Source organism: Pezoporus wallicus, unplaced genomic scaffold, assembly GCF_028554395.1.
Source record: "Pezoporus wallicus isolate ANWC-B61680 ecotype Strahan unplaced genomic scaffold, APGP_CSIRO_Pwel_v1 contig_8797, whole genome shotgun sequence".
In the NCBI taxonomy this organism is placed as follows: Eukaryota; Metazoa; Chordata; class Aves; order Psittaciformes; family Psittacidae; genus Pezoporus; species Pezoporus wallicus.
In genome coordinates this window covers 803,758-814,471 of record NW_026641918.1, presented here as the reverse complement: position 1 = coordinate 814,471, position 10,714 = coordinate 803,758, and the positions used below count along the sequence as shown (strand labels likewise).

Genomic DNA, 10,714 nt, shown 5'->3' with positions numbered 1-10,714 from the left:
GAGGGTTCCCCCTCTCCTGGGTAGGTATGCCAGCCTCAACTATTCCCAGAGGATGGATGCTGCGGTTGTTCAGCCTGGAGAAGGCTCCAGGAGACCTTAAGAGCAGCTTTCAGTGTGTAAAGGGGCCAACAAGAAAGCTGGAGAGGGGCTTTTGACAAGGGCCAGTAGGGACAGGCCAAGGGGAATGGCTTTAACCTGCCAGAGGGGAGACTGAGATGAGCTCTTAGGCAGAAGCTCTTCCCTGTGAGGGTGCTGAGGCGCTGGCACAGGGTGCCCAGAGAAGCTGTGGCTGCCCCATCCCTGGCAGTGCTCAAGGCCAGGTTGGACACAGGGGCTTGGAGCAAGCTGCTCCAGTGGAAGGTGTCCCTGCCCGTGGCAGGGGTTGGAGCTGATGAGCTTTAAAGTCCCTTCCAACCCAAACCATCCTGTCATGCCACGAATCTATGATGCTGGGACCTGGGCATGTCCTTGTAGTGCTGCATGGGAGATGTGAAACGTTCCTTAACGCAGCCTGTGTCCGGGTGGAAACCTGCTCGGCCCTGGGAGCGCTGATAAATGAGATGCTGCTGCTTCCCCTCCCTCCCACACACTTCCACTTTCACTCCACATGTGGGACCCAGCACTGCGATCCCAGCCTGGCCATAAATCACCCCTCCATCGCCAGGCAGCCATGGTGACAGCATGTATAAGCCTGCCGGTACTAGCACTGTTTTCCCTCTTTCTTCCTCCTGGAGCTCTTGGTGTCTTTCACAGAAGGGAACATCTCTCCTCCTGGGGGATGTCACCTGTGTCCTGTTATCCTGCCTGAGCTCCCCCTGATAATCGACAGAGGATTCAAAAGAGAATGTGTCCAAACGTGCCTCGTGGAGCTCAGGAATTAAATATGAAAAGGCACAGCTGTTCCCAAAGCCTACGCTTTGTCACAGCCAAACTTTCCTTGACCTGGAACCATGTGGAAAATAAACAGGGAGGTAAAGGACATGTTAATAACTCATTTCCACAAAACCAAGCCTCCCATATCTGCTACTGTATTATTCTCCTTCTGCTCGTTCTGGAAACAGCGTATATTTTATCAGATACACGTATTTTTGCATTGGTTTAGGTGATCCATTAGAGCACTGTGCTGAAACGCCTCCAGCCTGTGCGCAGCTCATAGTGAAGAACTTCCTTATACCTCATCTAAATCTCCTCTCAGTACCTAAACCAGTATCTAGAGAGCATGAGGGGACCAAGCTCTCAGGCAACAGCAACAGCATCAATTCCTGCTTCCCATTCATTCTCCTCCTGGTTTAAGCATAAGAAGCATTTTCAGAATGGGGTTTATAGGACATTTTTGCTGCGGTGCTAATCTTACGTTTTCACAAAGAAGATGCAAAGGGAAGCAGTTAAATGATCCCGATTCGTTTCCCGTATTTTTATACCGGCTTGAGAAGCGGTTGACTCCTTACAAATGTCAAGATTTTGATCAGCCTTTTGAATTTCACTGCAGCAAGATGCAGGGAATCTGTGACCAGATAAAAGAAAACCAAAATATCTCTCTTTTTTTACCCCCAGTGCTAATAGTAAGTTAAGTAATAAAGAGCAAGTGATTAACTGGCTGCTGAATTCGTTTTGAAATCTGGCCAGATGTGTTTGAGCAGGAATTGTTAGCTGATAGCAGTTTTGTGTATCTGATCTTTATTTATACGCCTGCCTGGGAAAAGAGCACTTCTGAAATCTGGCTTTATAGTCTCAGATTAAATGATTGGGGATGAGGATTTGAATTCACAGATCTGAAGAGGGGCTGTGTGATGAAATCCTATCTGCTTTTTCTCCTGAGTGTATCAGGCAGCCTAATAAAAGATCCTCCTCCCAACCAACAGGCCTAACTGGTCCTTGATGACTGGTTTTACAGCTAATATCTTCATGAATTGTAACTGATTTACCTTTTTCTCAGAGTTTTCAGGAGTTCCTGTGTGTCCCTCTCCTGAGCTGTTAATGGTGGGAGTGAGGAGGTTACAGTGATCATATTCACATTGGCTTTTAGAAGAAGGATGAGTTTTTTGGTGTGCTTACAAGGCAAAATTCACAGATCTGCATTTTAAGGGCTCAAACTGGCAATGTTATAGCTACAACTTCCCCAGAGATGTTGCTTAACATCAGAGTTAGAGCTAAGTGGAAATCCCTCACTTCCACAATGAGAAGATGGATGGGACTTGGTGTTATTGTGGGTTATCCTGTATATACTCATATATGTATTTACAGGCATGTGTATGGACTAAAAATGAAAACTCAAAGCTGAAGGAGGGAATTTTTCTGCACATAGTATCACACCCAAGCCAGTCTGTCATCTTCAGACGTTTGTTATTTAAAGCCTGTTTCTGTACTGCTCTCGTACCCCTTATAGAAGTGAGATAAACCACGTATGAGCGAGTTTATAGCAATTAACTCAATCCATATGAAGGGGATTTAACTGTAGCAGTCTCTAACCTAATATAGCCTCACAAAAGTCATGTGTGGACCAGTTTTGAGCTGCCATAGACCCTGAACTGCTTCTCTTTTAGTGTGTATCTGAGTTTCACTGACTGTCACTGACTGCATGCATCCATCATGTCACATCCACTATGACTGATCTGAGCTCCTGCCTGACCCGAGGATGGAATGAATTTAGGCAGGACGAGGGGGAATGGCTTTAAACACACAGAAGGGGGAATTAGATGAGACATTAGGCAGTTCTTCCGTGTGAGGGTGCTGAGGCGCTGGCACAGGGTGCCCAGAGAAGCTGTGGTTGCCCCATCCCTGGCAGTGTTCAAGGCCAGGTTGGACACAGGGGCTTGGAGCAAGCTGCTCTAGTGGAAGGTGTCCCTGCCTGTGGCAGGGGTTGGAACTGGATGAGCTTTAAGGTCTCTTCCAACCCAAACCAGTCTGGGATTCTGTGATTCTACATAAGCCCTTATTCTCTTGCTTTTGAGGACAGAGATTTCCCCTTGACTTCAAGAGGGCAAGCAGCATCTTTGGGCTACATACAAGGAGGCAATTAATCGGGTGTCCATCCCTGACTTGCTGGCTAGAGCCCTGGTGGTGCCTATAGTTTGCTTTTGAGACTAGCCAGCAACAGAAAGCCTCAGCACCTGCAGACCAGATGTGCACGGCTCTTGGTGGACCATTGCTGAAGCATCTGGGGCACAGGCTGCGTGTCATTGCCTTGATTTTGAGGAGGGGCAGGAGGCAATGGTGCTGCAGCCTGGACAAACCTGCCGTGGTACTTACACACCCAGGCAGCTCATTGATCTGGCTGTATCACCCTTTCCCAGGGCAAACAGAGGCTGGGAAGGTATCCTTGCAAATCAAGATCCCTTTCTTTTGCTCCCTTCTACAAGGGTCAGCATGCAACACCAACTAAAAGCAGATAGATTCAGGCACTCAGGGTCATTTTATCAGTTCCTGCTCTGTTTTTCCACTGTAATATGGAAATGATGATACTTACAGATCCATAAAGCGATGTGGAAGCTTATTACATGCAGCTTCTCACCTTTAGTGTCTTATGATCCTCTAGCAGGACCACAGGTCTGCAGGATCTATCCCTGGGAAGTCATCTGGGGGCTATGAGGTGATAGGGGACAGCCAGTGAAACTCTGGTTGCGTTGAATTTTGCCCAGGAGATCTGTGCTCAGCACCAGGATGCAAACCGCGACCCTCTGCAGTCATAGCCACTTTCAGCATGATGCTGCTCTCATTTTCCATCCACTCCTCTAGTCCAAAATGGTGATATGGGTAGCTTATTGGGAAAGGGGCTGTTTCTGCTGACACTTATGTCCAGCAGCTCCCAGAAGGAGCCTGTGTGCCCACGTGCCTCTAAATTTAAGCAGCCTACCAGCGCACAACCTGCGGAACATCCACAGGACACCTCAGATTCAGTAAAAACATTAATAACTGCTTAAGTTCAGCATTAAGGAATCATTTAATTTTTTTACAAGTACAAAGAAAATCCAAACCATCTGGAATGGAAAGTACTTCTCGAAGCACAATGGCTTTGTGATGAATTCCATGAGCTACCCGAAATTCAACCCAACCTTCTGTTGGGAGCTGAAGCGACCGGTTTAGGTGACTGATGGGACAGCAGCGACCCTGAAAGCAGGCGGCCATGTGCGAGCTGAGGGAGGTGATCTGCACGCAGCAGACATCATGCTGCCTTATAAGAAACAGCCCGAACCAGAAGCCTCTCATTTTGCAGACACACAGTCCATTGGACAGCCATAATAGAGTGGCTATTAATATATAGATTATTGTATCGGAAGAACCGTCTGCTGCAGAGCAAAGCATCCAGCCCAGGGAAAGACATCTTGTTTGCAGCTGCCAGTGGGGTTATCCTGGAGCCTAGGGAAGAGTTGCCCAGATAAAAATGGATTGCTGGATGCATTCCACCCCTTTGGTGCTCAGACGTGACCGAGCCTTTGTACCAAAGCCCAAGGAGGCTGGAAACCTTCCCGAGAAGATGGGAACCCTGTAAATCATTTCCTGTGTTAAAATAGCTACAAGAGCCATCCGTGCCTTACGGCTGCAAGTCAACAGGTAACATCTATTCGGGTCACCTGTAGCTGTGTGCTTCTAAGTTAAGGTAAGGCCTAGAGGAGAGGTTCATTATTCATTTAGGAGAAAATCCTCAAAGGATCTGTTAACAGTTTTATGTGCATAAATATTGGGGGTTCTTACTATTTGTCGCCACGTGCATATGAGCAATGTGTCGGACTGGGGGGTGTGAAGAACAGGAGAGACCTTTATGCCTTGTGAACACTAGTTCTGCACATTGGATTTCTCTGGGAAGCATTTGGAAGCAGTAGATGCCTGAGAAGCCCTGTGTAGGCAGAAATTATCCACGTGAGAACAAATACAGCTTTGGTCTGCACTTTGCCAATGTGCATCTACAATGCCCAGTTTTGGACTGGGAAAGGGTGTCCCCAGGAGTTATTTCTCTCCCCAGACAATCAGTGCTCCAGTGACAGGGCTTAGATGTACATGCTTCTTTTGTTAATTGTAAGGATGCTGCAATCTTCCCTGAAAGCCAGGGAAGGGCTGAGTCCCATGGCTGTGTTCTCGTTTTTTGCTGCTACATTACAGCTTGCCATTAGGATTTCAAGGGGGAATCGCAGCAGCTGTTCCCAGCCTCCCATTTTGCCCATAAACAAAATGTCCCAGAACAGCACATCTGCAACCCTTGGTGTTTGGGCTTTGCCTCCCTCCTGGGGCTGCTGGCAGGGGTTGCTCACGAAGGCGGCGTGACAGGGATCTGTGCTGCAGCCAGAGAGGATTTTCAGCCTGGAGCCCTCTCCTGGAGGAAAAGGCAGCTTTACTGCCTGGAGAGGCAGAGCAAGAGAGGCAGGATGGGCATGTCCTCCTGCATCCAGGATCGGGGGGGTATCGATGGGGCTTCGGAGGTCCCTGGCCATGCTGTGAGGATGTTAGGTGTTGGGAGAGGGTCCTGCTCTCCCGGAGTGGAGCGGGTGATTTACCCTGAGGGTTTTGGACTGAGCCCACTGCAGTCTGTGTTTCTGCCCTCTTCTCTTTTGCAGCCCAGCTGGGAAAGCACCCATCTGCCCTTCTGGTCCCAGCAGCCTTCTCCTCTCTAGAGAGCCCCTGGCCTCCTCCTTTAGCATCTTGTGTTGAAAGCAGCCTTTGGGGTGATGCACGTTAGGACTGTTGTCTCCATCAGAGGAAGGAGCCGAACCAGTGCCTCCCAGCGCTGCCCGAGCATCTCCCCTCCCTTGTGCCTTATAGAAGGGGAGTTTGCTTCAGCCTTTATGCTTTTAAAAGCACGCAGCAGCTACCCAGGGTGGGTGTTGGGGTGGTATGCCTGGTACCAGAGGCTTGTGATAAGGGGGTTTTGGGTATGCTGCCAGGCTGGATCCATCCCAGGACTGTGGGTAAGGCAGACAGCAGAGACCACAGTGCTCTGGAGCCAGCAATGCCCTGGGATATGCAGGAGAGCAGAAAACACTGAGGTACCCAGGGGCCTTTTAGGAGGAAACAGCATTTTCTTCCATTAGCCTCAGAGGCAGCAGCTGAGCTAAGGGTGGGGAATCATAACATGGGTTAGTAGGGCTAGATAAACCTCACCCTGGTCACGTCCTGCGTGCTTTGGTTTTGGTTGTTGTGAAGGAATAACCACCACTTCACAGGGACTTCAGGGGCTGGCGCAACACGTGTGAAGTTACTCAGATTGCTTTACAGGACGCAGGAGAGCACAGACCCAAAGGCCACAGCACTGGGGGGCCAACAGGAGGCTCCCCCCATAACCACCTCCATCCAACAGCTTTAATCTTTCCACTGGCATGCCATCTGCCAGAGGTGGATTTTCCTGGCTGGCAATGGCTCCAGCGTGGAGCTCGCCTTTCCCACCGCCCTGGATGCGGAGCTGACCACTCCCCCTCCCTTTGAATAGGCGGCCCTGCTGCAAACACTATGGTATTTCCATCCTCTCCAGCTCCAGCGCAGAGGATAACACCAGGTAGTTGGAAAGAGCTCGGAGACAAGTGTGGGAAGCTGTGGAGGACATAAACTTTTCCCCTGATCTTTCAGCTAAGTAGTAAGTGGGAGAGAATCTCTTTAAGCTCTTGTGTGGGTTGTAGGTACCTGGGTTTGTTTTCAGGACAGCTAAGACTTGTTTTGCTGGTGATTTACTCCCTCCATTTCCAGTTTCACCCAGCAACTGATTCATGTGTTTGCTAAGAGTACTGCAGGAGCTTCTATAAATGTCTGAGCTGATGCTTCCCTTTAAAAATCCCTTCTCTTTTTGTATGTATAGAATCTATAAATTGTATGTGCATGTTTAAGAGAACATTATTATTTTCCTCATCTAGAAGGCTGTGCCTTGGCATTATTACCATGAATTAGATGTGCAGTTCCTTTCATGTTTCGAGTTGCACTTTGATTTGAAAGGGGTTTGGTTCGTTTTCCTTGCTAGGCAGGGGGAGAAGCGAAGTCGGATGCTCACTTGACTCCCTCCAGCCCTATGCACAGACAGATAGGGAAGGTGTAGCCCCTCAAACTGGGACTGATTTCTGCCTTGGGGGGGGGGGGATGCTTGTAAGGGGTTTGCTGCCGCATCTCAGCATGTTTTCCATAGCAATGCCAGCCCCCGCAGGGCAGAAAGTGCCACAGGTGCCAGCATTTGCTTTTGGGAGGAACTGGAGCCTTAAGTGTGACAGCCACAGGGATGTGCTGCCGTGCTGCTGCCATTCCTTGGGAAGGGCACGATCCTGCCCCCTCATCCAGCCAAAAAGAGCCAGTGGGAATTGTGAGTCCCTGAGGATCACAGCCAAGGCCTTCACCCTTCTCATTAGCCTCTAAATCATTGCTTTGCATGTGGCCAGTCATTTGGTAGCACAGTTACCATGAACTTTCCATCCTGTGCTGTCAACTGACACCTTTGGGGGCTGTGGGCTGGGTCCAGAGCAGTTTCCTGCTTACAGGCTATTCCTGATGCCTCTAATTTGGGTGGGTTTTAAGCTTTCCCCTGCCTGCCATGTAAACTATTTTCTGCTGGGCCATAACCCCTGACCAAGCCCCTTTTGAACAGGGGCAGTTTGGGCTCTCCTTGCTGGGTCATATCCTTCCCTGATGCAAAGGATCCATTGCTAAGCAGTGGGAAACTTATCCAGCTCTCCCCCACTTTGCTTTGCCCCAGATGAGGATTTGGCTCGTGATGCTGTGCTGCAAGACTATTATTTCACAGAGGGACATCCATGAGTGAAATAACAGATGACCTAATTAACCTCCCCCCCCCTTCACATCTTCCTGCAATTGCAAGTAGGTGTTACGATCCAAGAGAGAGCAGCAGGATTTAATGGCAACAGCCTCTCTGGCTGTTCTCCCACCTAAACCCCTCTCCTCGCCATAGCCTGCGCCGTCAGCTTGCTATGGATGCGGTGGTGCTGTTGATGGTGGTGTTATTTTAGCTTAACTATAAAATAGCAGCCAAGTCATAGATTAATGAGCAGGGTAAAGGAAAATATAGAGCAAACAGATGTTTACTATCAAGGGCAGAGAACGAGGGCTTGTGGGCACATGTGTATGTGCGACTGGTCCAAAGTTTAACTGTCATGGCACTGTCTCATGACCACTGTCATCCATCCTGGCTAGATTTCGTGCAAGCAGATGGGAAGGCACCTAAAGTACCATCATATCTCCTTCAGATCTGACAGCTACTGAGGAAAGGAAGAGGCCAGCATTAAAGCAGTGAGTGGGGTGCTGACAGGCAGCCTGCCCTGCCCCTGTTACCTGCATCATCCCCAGAAACAGCTCGGGCAACCTCCCTGTGGCAATGCTAATCTGAATGCAATCAGTGCTGAGTAGTTAAGAGAGTGGCTGAGGAGCTCACTCACCTTTCATCCTCACTTTCTCCCTGTGACCTTAGCCAAGCCGTTTCATCTCATGGAGTATCTACAGAGGGTGCAGAAGAGCAATTACTATATTGCTCTCTTCACCATAGCATCACTATTTGCTGCCTTGCCTGGTTCGCCTTCAGTAAATCAGGTGTTACCTTTGAGAACACTGCAAAGTTTTAAAATCATAAATGTGGGACCCCCTGGTATGAAACAGATCTGTTAGAAAGCATGGGTTGTAAAGAGGCAGCAAGAGAAGAATGCTCATTTCTATTCCTCATGCCCCCAGTTTAGGGATGCTTCTTTTATTTTAAGCTGGTGCTAGCTTTTGATGAATTGAATGAGGTTTTTAACATGCCAACAGATCAACAAACACTCTTTCCCCTGAGGACTGAATTGGCAGGCGGCCTGGAAAGTGCCAGGATTTCAAGGGTTAAAGCCTTGCGGAAGGATGTCATTTCCACCCCTCCTAAACATGATAAATTATTACTTGATGTAAAAATAAAGTGGCTATCACTAAGCAGCTTTGGGTCAGGGAGCTGCCAGCGCTGCCACTCAGGGAGGATGCTCATGTTGAAAGCGCTGCTTCTCATTCTTAAAGTCTTGATTCACCTTCTTGAAGTCAAAAATATATTTGATGGGGTTGCTAATGCTCCCCATCTAATCCTATGGAAAGGGAATCTTGTTGGTTTATTGGGATGGAGAAAAGCGCCCAAATGCTGTTTTGCTGCTGCTCCAGTTGGACCACCCTGCAGTGATACCTTTATTTACTGGTTGGCTTTGAGATGTGGGATGGGCAGAAGCTGTATGTTGAAACTGGGGAGCAATCCGAGCCACAGGATTTTACAACAGATAGAGGAGACCCATTACAGAGCACTAGACTGGGCAAGAGAGATGGAGCTTCTGGCCTTGAGTCTGCCACAGGGAACTCACTGTGGTCTCACTCCCCTTTTCTCATCCTTAAAACAACATAAAGCACTATAGGAGAATACTGTTAAGGGTCTTCAGACATCCAGTAGACAAAGTTTGCTTTGCTTTAATACACGTTTTTCATTTCTTCCTAACTTCTGCATGGGGGTGTGTGTCAATCGGGAGGATAAACGCTTCTCCCTTTTCAAACTAAGCTTGGTAATCTGTTTAAAAAATAGATATATCCCTTGTAAAAGAGAGGGGAAGGATGTTGAAATGAAATTAGAAATTTAATTTAGTTTAGAAATGGCCCAAGAGTCTAATAGCTTTGGCTGGTACTTGATCAGGTCCCAAAATAAATGCTGCTTCTCTCCCACACATGTTTTCACAATAAGGCAGGAATAATAAGAGCAAACAATAAGTCTGAAGTCAAGCTGTTAAGTCATTAAGGATTTTACCAAATGGCTCTGATTCCCCTCTATTTATTAACAGCTCTCAGCAAGCTGTGGATCTTGATTATCTTGGTGTCAATCTGCAGTGATTTCCTTAATATCAGCCAAGTTACCTGCCATGAAGAGAGCTATCATTGAATTTAGTTCAGCTGCAAGCTCCTGAGTGGTCATTAGAGCTATCTAATGGTGGCCAAGGGGAGGAGAGCAACTATTTAGGCTCTTATTAGAGGAAGCTAAAGAGAAGAAAAATATCACTCAAACATCAGGGAAACTTGCTGACAGTGGGAGATGTATTGGGCTGTGAAGTAGTTTCCTATGGGAAGTGGTGGAAGTTCTGTTAAAATTAGCCTGGACAAAGCACTGCGGAGCTCCCTTTCTGCTGTCATCTTGCCTCCTGGTGCTGGCCTTGCATACCTGCCTTTTCCAGAGCACAATTATTTTGTGCCTAGAATCTGCTTGCCCGCCTTTTTCTAGCAGGGTTTGTCTTCCAGGCCCTTTTCACAGCCTAAAAGCCTGTGTCTCTCTGCTGTTTAACTGTCATCACCCACAAAAACCTGCAGCAGGTTGGAGGACTGATTCATCTTGCGTGTTAAGTTGGGCTTGTCTCAGACAGTGCTGCAAATGGTTGCAGAGGCTTGCATTGTATTTCTGATCCCCACTTGTGCTTTTTAACAGTACAGCTTGGAGGGGAAGAGAAACCCAAAAGCAAGCCGTCCTTGCTATAAAACAATTGGAGCTGCTGCCTAGAGATGGTAATTCCCCTTTTGCAGGGCTTGGGAGGAGGTTGTGGGTGCTGCTTTACAGCTCTTACAATCTTAATGGAATTATTGAATGGAATCACAGCATGTCAGTTTAAAGCCATTCCCCCTTCCCCTGTTCCTACATGACCTTTGTCAGAAGCCCCTCTCCAGCTTTCTTGTAGGCCCCTTTAGACAGTGTAAGACTATCTTAGTGATGCTCTTCATTGCACGAAGCCTTCTCCCGGGTGTCAGG

At 48.1% G+C, this 10,714-nt stretch overlaps 1 protein-coding gene across 2 annotated transcripts in view; it reads left to right on the top strand.

Moving 5' to 3' along the window:
- The first annotated feature begins 6,440 nt into the window (after window positions 1–6,440).
- ETS1 (ETS proto-oncogene 1, transcription factor) overlaps window positions 6,441–10,714 on the top strand; it is a 67,338-nt gene continuing 63,064 nt past the window's right edge. For both annotated transcript variants that reach the window (XM_057425975.1, XM_057425973.1), the window contains exon 1: window positions 6,441–6,562. The gene's annotated coding sequence lies outside the window, so the exon portion shown is untranslated. The remainder of the gene's footprint in view (window positions 6,563–10,714) is intronic.